The following is an 11,287-nucleotide window of genomic DNA, read 5'->3' on the forward strand; positions in this document are numbered from 1 at the left end:
ACTCCTTCTTTCTCTCTTACTACCACTTCCACTTCCTCCTAACTACCACTTCCACTTCCTCCTTCTTTCTCTCTTACTACCACTTCCACTTACTCCTTACTACCACTTCCACTAACTCCTTCTTTGTCTCTTACTTCCACTTCCACTTCCTCCTTCTTTCTCTCTTACTACATCTTCCACTTCCTCCTTCTTTCTCTCTTACTTCCACTTCCTCCCTTCTTTCTCTCTTACTACCACTTCCACTTCCTCTTACTCCTTACTACCACTCTCCACTTCCTCCTTTTTCTCTTACTACCACTCCCACTTCCTTCTTCTTTCTCTCTTACTTCCACTTCCACTTACTCCTTACTACCAGTTCCACTTACTCCTTACTACCATGTCCACCTTCTTTGTCTCTTACTTCCACTTCCACTTCCTCCTTCTTCCTCTCTTACTGCCACTTCCACTTCCTCCTTTCTCTCTTACTACCACTTCCACTTCCACTTCCTCCTTACTACCACTTCCACTTCCTCCTTCTTTGTCTCTCACTACCACTTCCACTTCCTCTTTCTTTGTCTCTCACTACCACTTCCACTTCCTCCTTCTTTGTCTCTCACTACCACTTCCACTTCCTCTTTCTTTGTCTCTCACTACCACTTCCACTTCCTCCTTCTTTGTCTCTCACTACCACTTCCACTTCCTCTTTCTTTGTTTCTTACTACCACTTCCACTTCCTCCTTCTTTCTCTCTTACTACCACTTCCACTTCCTCCTTACTTCCCTGTTTCTCCGTCAGCCTACTTATCTTTGTCTCTTTCTGACTGTCTCAGTCTGTCTCTCTTCCTTCTCTCCATCTCTTTCTAACTGTCTCAGTCTCTGTCTCTCTTCCTTCTCTCCATCTCTTTCTGACTGTCTCAGTCTCTGTCTCTCTTCCTTCTCTCCATCTCTTTCTGACTGTCTCAGTCTCTGTCTCTCTCCCTTCTCTCCATCTCTTTCTGACTGTCTCAGTCTCTGTCTCTCTCCCTTCTCTCCATCTCTTTCTGACTGTCTCAGTCTCTGTCTCTCTTCCTTCTCTCCATCTCTTTCTGACTGTCTCAGTCTCTGTCTCTCTCCCTTCTCTCCATCTCTTTCTGACTGTCTCAGTCTCTGTCTCTCGCCCTTCTCTCCATCTCTTTCTGACTGTCTCAGTCTCTGTCTCTTCCTTCTCTCCATCTCTTTCTGACTGTCTCAGTCTCTGTCTCTCTCCCTTCTCTCCATCTCTTTCTGACTGTCTCAGTCTCTGTCTCTCTTCCTTCTCTCCATCTCTTTCTGACTGTCTCAGTCTCTGTCTCTCTTCCTTCTCTCCATCTCTTTCTGACTGTCTCAGTCTCTGTCTCTCTTCCTTCTCTCCATCTCTTTCTGACTGTCTCAGTCTCTGTCTCTCTCCCTTCTCTCCATCTCTTTCTGACTGTCTCAGTCTCTGTCTCTCTCCCTTCTCTCCATCTCTTTCTGACTGTCTCAGTCTCTGTCTCTCTCCCTTCTCTCCATCTCTTTCTGACTGTCTCAGTCTCTGTCTCTCGCCCTTCTCTCCATCTCTTTCTGACTGTCTCAGTCTCTGTCTCTTCCTTCTCTCCATCTCTTTCTGACTGTCTCAGTCTCTGTCTCTCTCCCTTCTCTCCATCTCTTTCTGACTGTCTCAGTCTCTGTCTCTCTTCCTTCTCTCCATCTCTTTCTGACTGTCTCAGTCTCTGTCTCTCTTCCTTCTCTCCATCTCTTTTTGACTGTCTCAGTCTCTGTCTCTCTCCCTTCTCTCCATCTCTTTCTGACTGTCTCAGTCTCTGTCTCTCTTCCTTCTCTCCATCTCTTTCTGACTGTCTCAGTCTCTGTCTCTCTCCCTTCTCTCCATCTCTTTCTGACTGTCTCAGTCTCTGTCTCTCTTCCTTCTCTCCATCTCTTTCTGACTGTCTCTCTCCCTTCTCTCCATCTCTTTCTGACTGTCTCTCTCCCTTCTCTCCATCTCTTCCTGACTGTCTCTCTCCCTTCTCTCCATCTCTTTCTGACTGTCTCTCTCCCTTCTCTCCATCTCTTTCTGACTGTCTCTCTCCCTTCTCTCCATCTCTTTCTGACTGTCTCTCTCCCCTCTCTCCATCTCTTTCTGACTGTCTCTCTCCCTTCTCTCCATCTCTTTCTGACTGTCTCTCTCCCTTCTCTCCATCTCTTTCTGACTGTCTCTCTCCCTTCTCTCCATCTCTTTCTGACTGTCTCTCTCCCTTCTCTCCATCTCTTTCTGACTGTCTCTCTCCCTTCTCTCCATCTCTTTCTGACTGTCTCTCTCCCTTCTCTCCATCTCTTTCTGACTGTCTCTCTCCCCTCTCTCCATCTCTTTCTGACTGTCTCTCTCCCTTCTCTCCATCTCTTTCTGACTGTCTCTCTCCCTTCTCTCCATCTCTTTCTGACTGTCTCTCTCCCTTCTCTCCATCTCTTTCTGACTGTCTCTCTTCCTTCTCTCCATCTCTTTCTGACTGTCTCTCTCCCTTCTCTCCATCTCTTTCTGACTGTCTCTCTCCCTTCTCTCCATCTCTTTCTGACTGTCTCTCTCCCTTCTCTCCATCTCTTTTGGGGAAACTTTCCTCTAACTGCCAGCAGAAACCACTCTTAAATTACTCCCGTACGTGTGTGTGCGTGTGTGTATACGTGTGTGTGCGTGTGTGTCTACGTGTGTGTATGTGTGTCTACGTGTGTGTATGTGTGTGTACATGTGTTTGTGTGTACGTGCGTGTGCACGTGTGTGTATGTGTGTGTAGATGTGGCTGGCACACTGGGGCATCATTATGGTCTTTGTTGTCACAGAGTCCAAAACCAGATCCGCATCTATTTGATAAAAGTGGTGTCTGCATTCAGCCCAAAGCGTGGCTGGCCTGAATGTGGAGCGTGTTATCACACATGACAGCATATGTAATGGGGAGGGGGGGGGTATGACAGCATATGTAATGGGGGGGTATGACGCATACGTAATGGGCGGTATGACGGCATACGTAATGGGGGGTATGACGGCATATTTAATGGGGGGGTATGATGGCGCATGTAATGGGTGGGGGGGGGGTGAGAAGAGACAGCCAGCAGCATAAGGTTATGTACAGGTGTGTATGTATATATGTTGTTTATGGTTTATTTGTGTTCTAGTTTTTGGGTCAGTGTGCTGCGTTGCACAGAGAAGTGATGGATGATGGAAGAGGGTGGAGGAGACGGGAGACGGAGGCCTCAAGGCACGATTTAAAACTGAATGGTGAAACTTCACTTCTAATGAATGAACTCAAAAGGAAAACTCTGTAATGTTTTTTAACCTGAGCTCTATTTTTTAACCTGAGCTCTATTTTTCAACCTGAGCTCTAGTTTTTAACCTGAGCTCTAGTTTTTAACCCGAGCTCTATTTTTCAACCTGAGCTCTATTTTTCAACCTGAGCTCTAGTTTTTAACCTGAGCTCTAGTTTTTAACCTGAGCTCTATTTTTTAACCTGAGCTCTAGTTTTTAACCTGAGCTCTAGTTTTTAACCTGAGCTCTATTTTTTAACCTGAGCTCTAGTTTTTAACCTGAGCTCTATTTTTTAACCCGAGCTCTAGTTTTTAACCTGAGCTCTAGTTTTTAACCCGAGCTTTATTTTTCAACCTGAGCTCTAGTTTTTAACCTGAGCTCTAGTTTTTAACCCGAGCTCTATTTTTCAACCTGAGCTCTTACTTTTTAACCCAAGCTCTATTTTTCAACCTGAGCTCTAGTTTTTAACCTGAGCTCTATTTTTTAACCCAAGCTCTAGTTTTTAACCCGAGCTTTATTTTCAACCTGAGCTCTAGTTTTTAACCTGAGCTCTAGTTTTTATCCTGAGCTCTATTTTTCCCTTACTAGGAGTCAAAGCGAGCCAATCCTTTAAGCTGCCAGCAGTCTTTCTGAGTATTTACTATTTACTATTTAGTGTTTAATATTTAGTATTTACTATTTAGTATTTAGTGTTTAGTATTTAGTATTGAGTATTTAGTCTTTAGTATTTAGTATTTAGTGTTTAGTGTTGAGTGTTGAGTATTTAGTATTGAGTCTTTAGTCTTTAGTATTTAGTGTTTAGTATTGAGTATTTAGTCTTTAGTATTTAGTATTTAGTGTTTAGTATTTAGTATTGAGTATTTAGTCTTTAGTATTTAGTATTTAGTATTGGTATTTAGTGTTTAGTATTTAGTGTTGAGTATTTAGTGTTTAGTGTTTAGTATTGAGTATTGAGTGTTTAGTATTGAGTATTGAGTGTTTAGTATTGAGTATTTAGTATTTAGTGTTTAGTATTGGGTATTTAGTGTTTAGTATTTAGTGTTTAGTATTGAGTATTTAGTGTTTAGTATTGAGTATTTAGTGTTTAGTATTTAGTATTTAATGTTTAGTATTGAGTATACAGTGTCAGCTGACCTCTGTTTACCAAGCTGCCATGTAATCCCTCACCAAGTAACGTCTATTACCAGATGTATTTTTACATTACCAAGCTCCAAATGTTAGGAGATGAGTCAAAAGGGCCTCAGTCATAATATCCATCCATCCATCTATCCATCCATCCATCCATCCATCCATCCATCCATCCATCCATCCATCCATCCATCCATCCATCCATCCATCCATCCACCCATCATCCATCCATCATCCAAACCGCTTGTCCTGCTCTCAGGATCATGGGAATGCTGGGGCGTATCCCAGCAGTCATTGGGCGGCAGGCGGGGAGACACCCTAGGCAGGCTGCCAGGCCATCACACACACACACACACACACACACACATTTTCTTTTTATATATCTTATAAATCCATATAATTTTGCTGTCCTGTTCCAATGCTACACCCCTCTCTCACCAAGATGTGCAACAAATTTATTTTTTACATGGTGATGCCGGTCATGTGGCTCAGGCGCCAGGCCACGCCGGCGGCACCCGGACACCCCCCGGCATCCTCCCCGCCACACTCCCCACACTTCCACAATTCCATTATAATTCTCATCCTCCCTCAATTGTTGCACGATGCAAATTGTGCAAACACAACGTCCACCGCATACCGTATGTCCCGAGAGAGCAATCCCTCCTCTGCCACTCCCCAAGTACCGGGAGGCCAGAAGCGCTGCGGCTTCGATGATCACGGAAGCAAAAACTCGGGTGTGGGAGGAGTTCGGCGAGGCTATGGAGGAGGGCTTTCGGTTGGCCTCAAGGAAGTTCTGGCAAACCATCCGGTGACTCAGCAAGGAGAAGCAGGGCTTGACTCAGGGTGTGTTCAGCCGGGGAGGGGAACTGCTGACCCAGCCTGGGGATGTTGTCGGGCGGTGGAAAGAACACTTTGAGGAGCTCCTGAACCTGGTTAACACGTCCTCAGTGGAGGAAGTCGAGTCTGACGACTCAGGGGACGCCCCACCCATGTCCCTGGCAGAGGTCTCTGAGGTGGCTAAGAAGCTCCTCGGTGGCAAGGCGCTGGGTGTGGATGAGAGTCACCCTGAGATGCTGAAGGCTCTGGACATTGTTGGGCTGTCTTTGCTGACACGCCTCTCCAGTGTCGCATGGAGGTCGGCGACAGTACCTGTGGAGTGGCAGACTGGGGTGGTGGTTCCCATATAAAAAAAGGGGACCGGAGGTTGTCATAAAATGATATAGATATCAGTCCATTTGTAAAGCAGAGTAGCAGTGTGGGTCTGTAGGAGGAGGAGTGGGTTGTTCATGGAAGACAGTAGTGGAACGTGAGAGAGGTGCAAACAAGACAATGTGAAGAAGGTCCTTCAGTATGATGACTGACTGACTGACTGGGTTGTCTTTCCCTAATAGACAGTGATTTCAGACTCTTCTCTAAACCTTCTCATCCTGCCAAAAAAGGAGCTGTGGTGTGCAGCAGTGGGCTGAGGCTGGCTCGGCAACACCGGGCCAGTTTACCAGTCGGCCGTCGCTCGCTTGACTCTAACGACAGGAAGACGGTTAAAATATACGGCGGTCTTCCTGTAAAGAGGACCGGGTGTTTGGAGAGAGAGAACAATGTTGAGAGATGAAAGGGACAGAGAGATAGGAAAGGATAGATGTGTATTTGAAAGGATGAAAGACTCCTCCCTTCTCTCCATTCTGCTCTTCCCTGTCCTGCTCTCCTCTCTTTTCTTCCTTCTTTAGGTATAGTCTGTCCTCCCGTGGCGGTCATGGCGTCTAGACACAATACTCCGCTTTGACTTGGCCAAGCAAATTGGCCGTTAATGGTGACAGAAGGTTTCATTGGCGTCTGGTGAGACGTGAGTGGGACTGCAGGTTGTGCATGCTTGACGAGGTGCGTCGTTAAAAGCCGTCTGTCTCCCTGCGGTGTTTACTGCCGTGGCTGCAGACCACACCGGCCGTCCAGCCCGACTCACTTTACGACCACTCAGTCATGAGCCATGGAAGGAACGCTTCCTGCTTCCTTTAAAAGCATCGAGCTGCAATGCTGAACCCAAATGTAAAGCGAAGGGTGGCCCCACCGCCAGAACCCAAGCCACAGAACAGGAAGCTGCTGTCACTGCCACATGACTGACAGGTGTCCTAACACAAAGATCCAACAGTACACAACGAAAGCTGAGTCTGTACTGTTTCTCATGCTGTAAACGGTCTGCTCACATGGCTGAGAGATACTGAGAGAGAATGAGAGGGAGAGAGTGAGAGAGAGAGACAGAGAGAGAATGAGAGAAAGAAAGAGAGACAATGTGAGAGAAAGAATTGAGACGGAATGAGAGACAGACGATGAGAGAGACAGACAGAGAGAATGAGAGTGACAGAATGAGAGAGGCAGAGAGAGAATGAGAGAAAGAAAGAGAGACAATGTGAGAGAAAGACTTGAGACGGAATGAGAGACAAACGATGAGAGAGAATGAGAGTGACAGAATGAGAGAGGCAGACAGAGAGGATGAGAGACAGAATGAGAGAGACAGAGAGAGAATGAGAGAAAGAAAGAGAGACAATGTGAGAGAAAGACTTGAGACGGAATGAGAGACAAACGATGAGAGAGAATGAGAGTGACAGAATGAGAGAGACAGAGAGAATGAGAGAAAGACTTGAGACGGAATGAGAGACAGAAGATGAGAGAGAATGAGAGTGACAGAATGAGAGAGGCAGACAGAGGATGAGACAGAATGAGAGAGACAGAGAGAGAATGAGAGAAAGAAAGAGAGACAATGTGAGAGTTTTTTTGGATTTTTTAAAAACGCTTTAATTTACATAAAACAAAAAACCAACAAAGACACATCCATTTCACAACATCAACACGAGCAACTCCTTCACAGTAAGACGTCCAAAAAAGTCTTTTTTTGGAACAGTGGTCCAAGTCACATACTCCCGACGGGTCAAAGAAATATGATGCAAAAACAGAATGAAACACCAGTTGCCTCTCCATGACTGAACAAACGGCTTTATTGAAACCCCACCGCGAAATAAATTCATCCAAGTTGTTCATTAGGGTGAAGAAGGTGAAGGCCACTCGGACTCCCGCCTGCACCCTTGCAACGAACAACGGAAGTAAATCTTCCTCCGAACCAGTATTAATCAGACTTGTCCTGCTTCTATAAATCGCAAACTTAGCCTGCCCCACTACAAAGTTTAGCAGCTGCCACTTCTCCGCCTCCTTCCTCTCGTACCCAGCACCAAAGATAAAACCAGCTTCACTCCATCGTTCATCCCAGTGTGAGAATATGGTCTGTAGAGCTCCACAGAGCACCTGAAGTCTTCCACATCCCACTAACAATGAAACATGGTCTCTGGCCACTGACAGAGAGGACACTTAACAGGGACAGTTAGGTTAATCTGAGATGAAACTACTGACTGCCAGCGCCCCCTGCAGGATCCTCCACTGCAAGTCACCTGACCTTTTGTTCAGCGGGGCTTTCTACAGCACCCTCCACACTGGCCTACAATCATCTGCCACTTTCAGCCTTGTTCTCCATACAGTGTCCTTTCTCTCAGTCAGTGTTTTCTTGTTCATGGCAACAACACAACATTTGCACAAGACCTTACTATCTAACATGTAAAGGTCCACTTCAGTAGCCAAATTTGGGACCGGCAAAGGTCTTGTTAGACCAGTCTGGTCCATTTGAAGGCCCAACTCGGGAGACGGATCTCCATTATCAGGAGTCTCGGTCCCAATGGCAAAGTCCTGCAGCATGTCCAGTTCCTCCCTGGTGAGTCTTCTAAGCCATGCATTCAGAACATCTCTGGTGTGTCTGCTGGACCTCAAGCTCAGCAGTGAAGCCGTTGCCTCTGTGTCAAGAAGCATTGGACCTGCAGCATCCACAATGTGCTTCAGCTTAACAGTTCGCGCTGAGCATAGCCTCCGGTTGAGACCTGGTTTGCCGTCATCCTGAACGTCCAGTCTGGCCCCATGGATTAGCGGTTCTTCCAGAAGCCAAAACAGAGATGCTGTAGGCTCCAGTCTGCACCACTTGAATAGAGTCCAAGCTTTAAACAATCCCTGATAGAAGGGTGACAGGTCATGCATGTTCTTAAAAACACAGTCTGTTAGAAACAAAGAAGCGCCTAGACCCAAACCCTGTACCGTCTTTAAAATAACACTCATGAGAGGTCTCCACAGCACATCATCAGTCCCTGTGAGGTAGCGCTGTATAATTTGTAGTCTAAAGGCTGCTGCTCTGCTCTCCAGATGCACCAAACCCCGCCCTCCCACCTCCTTTGGTAGGGATAATACACTCTGTGGTACCCAGTGCAGGTTATCCCAAAAAAAGTTCACAAAGATGGACTGTACGTTTTTTAGCAGTCCGGCAGGGGGCTCCAGAACGGTTAGCTTGTGCCAGAGGGTGGAGGCTGCCAAGGTATTAACAACCAAACCCCTTCCCCTATAAGACATCTGTGGTAACAGCCATCTCCACTTCTGTAATCTCCCCTCCACCTTTTCCACCCCCCCCCCACTTTTTCCGAACCATCTGGTCATCACCCAGAAACACTCTTAGGTACTTGAAACCCCCCCCCCTTCCAATTTAGCCCCCCTGGCGGCTGAGGGAGGCCTGCAGACCACTTTCCAACCGCTGAGGCCTCGCTTTCTGCCCAGTTTACCTTAGCAGCTGAGAGATTCCCAAACCTTCCCACAAGTTTCTCAATCAGAGAATGTGAGACAGAACGAGTGAGACGGGATGAGAGACAGACAGAGAGGATGAGAGACAGAATGAGTGAGACAGAATGAGAGAGACAGAATGAGTGAAGCAGAATGAGAGAGACAGAATGAGTGAGCCAGAATGAGAGAGACAGAATGAGTGAAGCAGAATGAGAGAGACAGAATGAGTGAAGCAGAATGAGAGAGAATAAGAGTGACAGAATAAGAGCGACAGACAGAGAGGATGAGAGAGACAGAATGAGAGAGAATAAGAGTGACAGAATAAGAGCGACAGACAGAGAGGATGAGAGAGACAGAATGAGTGAGACAGAATGAGTGAGACAAAATGAGTGAGACAGAATGAGAGAGACGGACAGAGAGGATGAGAGTGACAGAATGAGAGAGACAGAATGAGTGAAGCAGAATGAGAGAGAATAAGAGTGACAGAATAAGAGCGACAGACAGAGAGGATGAGAGAGACAGAATGAGAGAGAATAAGAGTGACAGAATAAGAGCGACAGACAGAGAGGATGAGAGAGACAGAATGAGTGAGACAGAATGAGAGAGACAAAATGAGTGAGACAGAATGAGAGAGACGGACAGAGAGGATGAGAGTGACAGAATGAGTGAGACAGAATGAGAGAGACAGAATGAGAGAGACAAAATGAGTGAGACAGAATGAGTGAGACAGAATGAGAGAGATAGAATGAGTGAGACAGAATGAGTGAGACAGAATGAGTGAGACAGAACGAGAGAGTCAGAATGAGAGAGACAGAATGAGAGAGACAGAATGAGTGAGACAGAATGAGAGAGACAGAATGAGTGAGACAGAATGAGAGAGATAGAATGAGTGAGACAGAATGAGAGAGATAGAATGAGTGAGACAGAATGAGAGAGATAGAATGAGTGAGACAGAATGAGAGAGATAGAATGAGTGAGACAGAATGAGAGAGACAGAATGAGTGAAGCAGAATGAGAGAGAATAAGAGTGACAGAATAAGAGCGACAGACAGAGAGGATGAGAGAGACAGAATGAGAGAGAATAAGAGTGACAGAATAAGAGCGACAGACAGAGAGGATGAGAGAGACAGAATGAGTGAGACAGAATGAGAGAGACAAAATGAGTGAGACAGAATGAGAGAGACGGACAGAGAGGATGAGAGTGACAGAATGAGTGAGACAGAATGAGAGAGACAAAATGAGTGAGACAGAATGAGTGAGACAGAATGAGAGAGATAGAATGAGTGAGACAGAATGAGTGAGACAGAATGAGTGAGACAGAACGAGAGAGTCAGAATGAGAGAGACAGAATGAGAGAGACAGAATGAGTGAGACAGAATGAGAGAGATAGAATGAGTGAGACAGAATGAGAGAGATAGAATGAGTGAGACAGAATGAGTGAGACAGAATGAGAGAGATAGAATGAGTGAGACAGAATGAGAGAGATAGAATGAGTGAGACAGAATGAGAGAGACAGAATGAGAGAGACAGAGTGAGTGAGACAGAATGAGAGAGATAGAATGAGAGACAGAGTGAGTGAGACAGAATGAGAGAGATAGAATGAGTGAGACAGAATGAGAGAGATAGAATGAGAGAGACAGAGTGAGTGAGACAGAGTGAGTGAGACAGAATGAGAGAGATAGAATGAGTGAGACAGAATGAGAGAGATAGAATGAGTGAGTCAGAATGAGAGAGACAGAGTGAGTGAGACTGAATGAGAGAGATAGAATGAGTGAGACAGAATGAGAGAGATAGAATGAGTGAGATAGTATGAGAGAGACAGAGTGAGTGAGACAGAATGAGAGAGATAGTATGAGAGAGATAGAATGAGTGAGACAGAATGAGAGAGACAGAATGAGAGAGATAGAATGAGTGAGACAGAATGAGAGAGACAGAATGAGTGAGACAGAATGAGAGAGATAGAATGAGACAGCGGGACAGAGAGAAAGGGTGGGACACGTCAGAGACTTGTCAGACTGGATGAGCTCACAGGGAGTGGTGTCTCAGAGGAGGGCAGAGGGGACAAGAGGTCGTCTCATACCTCCATACTCACTCATTACACACACACGTTCTGTCTCTTACACACACACACACACACACACACACACACACACACACGTTCTGTCTCTTACACACACACACACACACACACGTTCTGTCTCTTACACACACACACACACACACACACACGTTCTGTCTCTTACACACACAC

At 45.9% G+C, this 11,287-nt stretch overlaps 1 protein-coding gene across 2 annotated transcripts in view; it reads left to right on the forward strand.

Annotated features, from left to right (window-relative positions):
- The window catches only part of vta1 (vesicle (multivesicular body) trafficking 1), a 138,023-nt gene that overhangs the window by 115,090 nt on the left and 11,646 nt on the right, over nt 1-11,287 (forward strand). The gene's annotated exons all lie outside the window — the stretch shown is intronic.

This window comes from Lampris incognitus, chromosome 15 (genome assembly GCF_029633865.1).
Source record: "Lampris incognitus isolate fLamInc1 chromosome 15, fLamInc1.hap2, whole genome shotgun sequence".
NCBI lineage: Eukaryota > Metazoa > Chordata > Actinopteri > Lampriformes > Lampridae > Lampris > Lampris incognitus.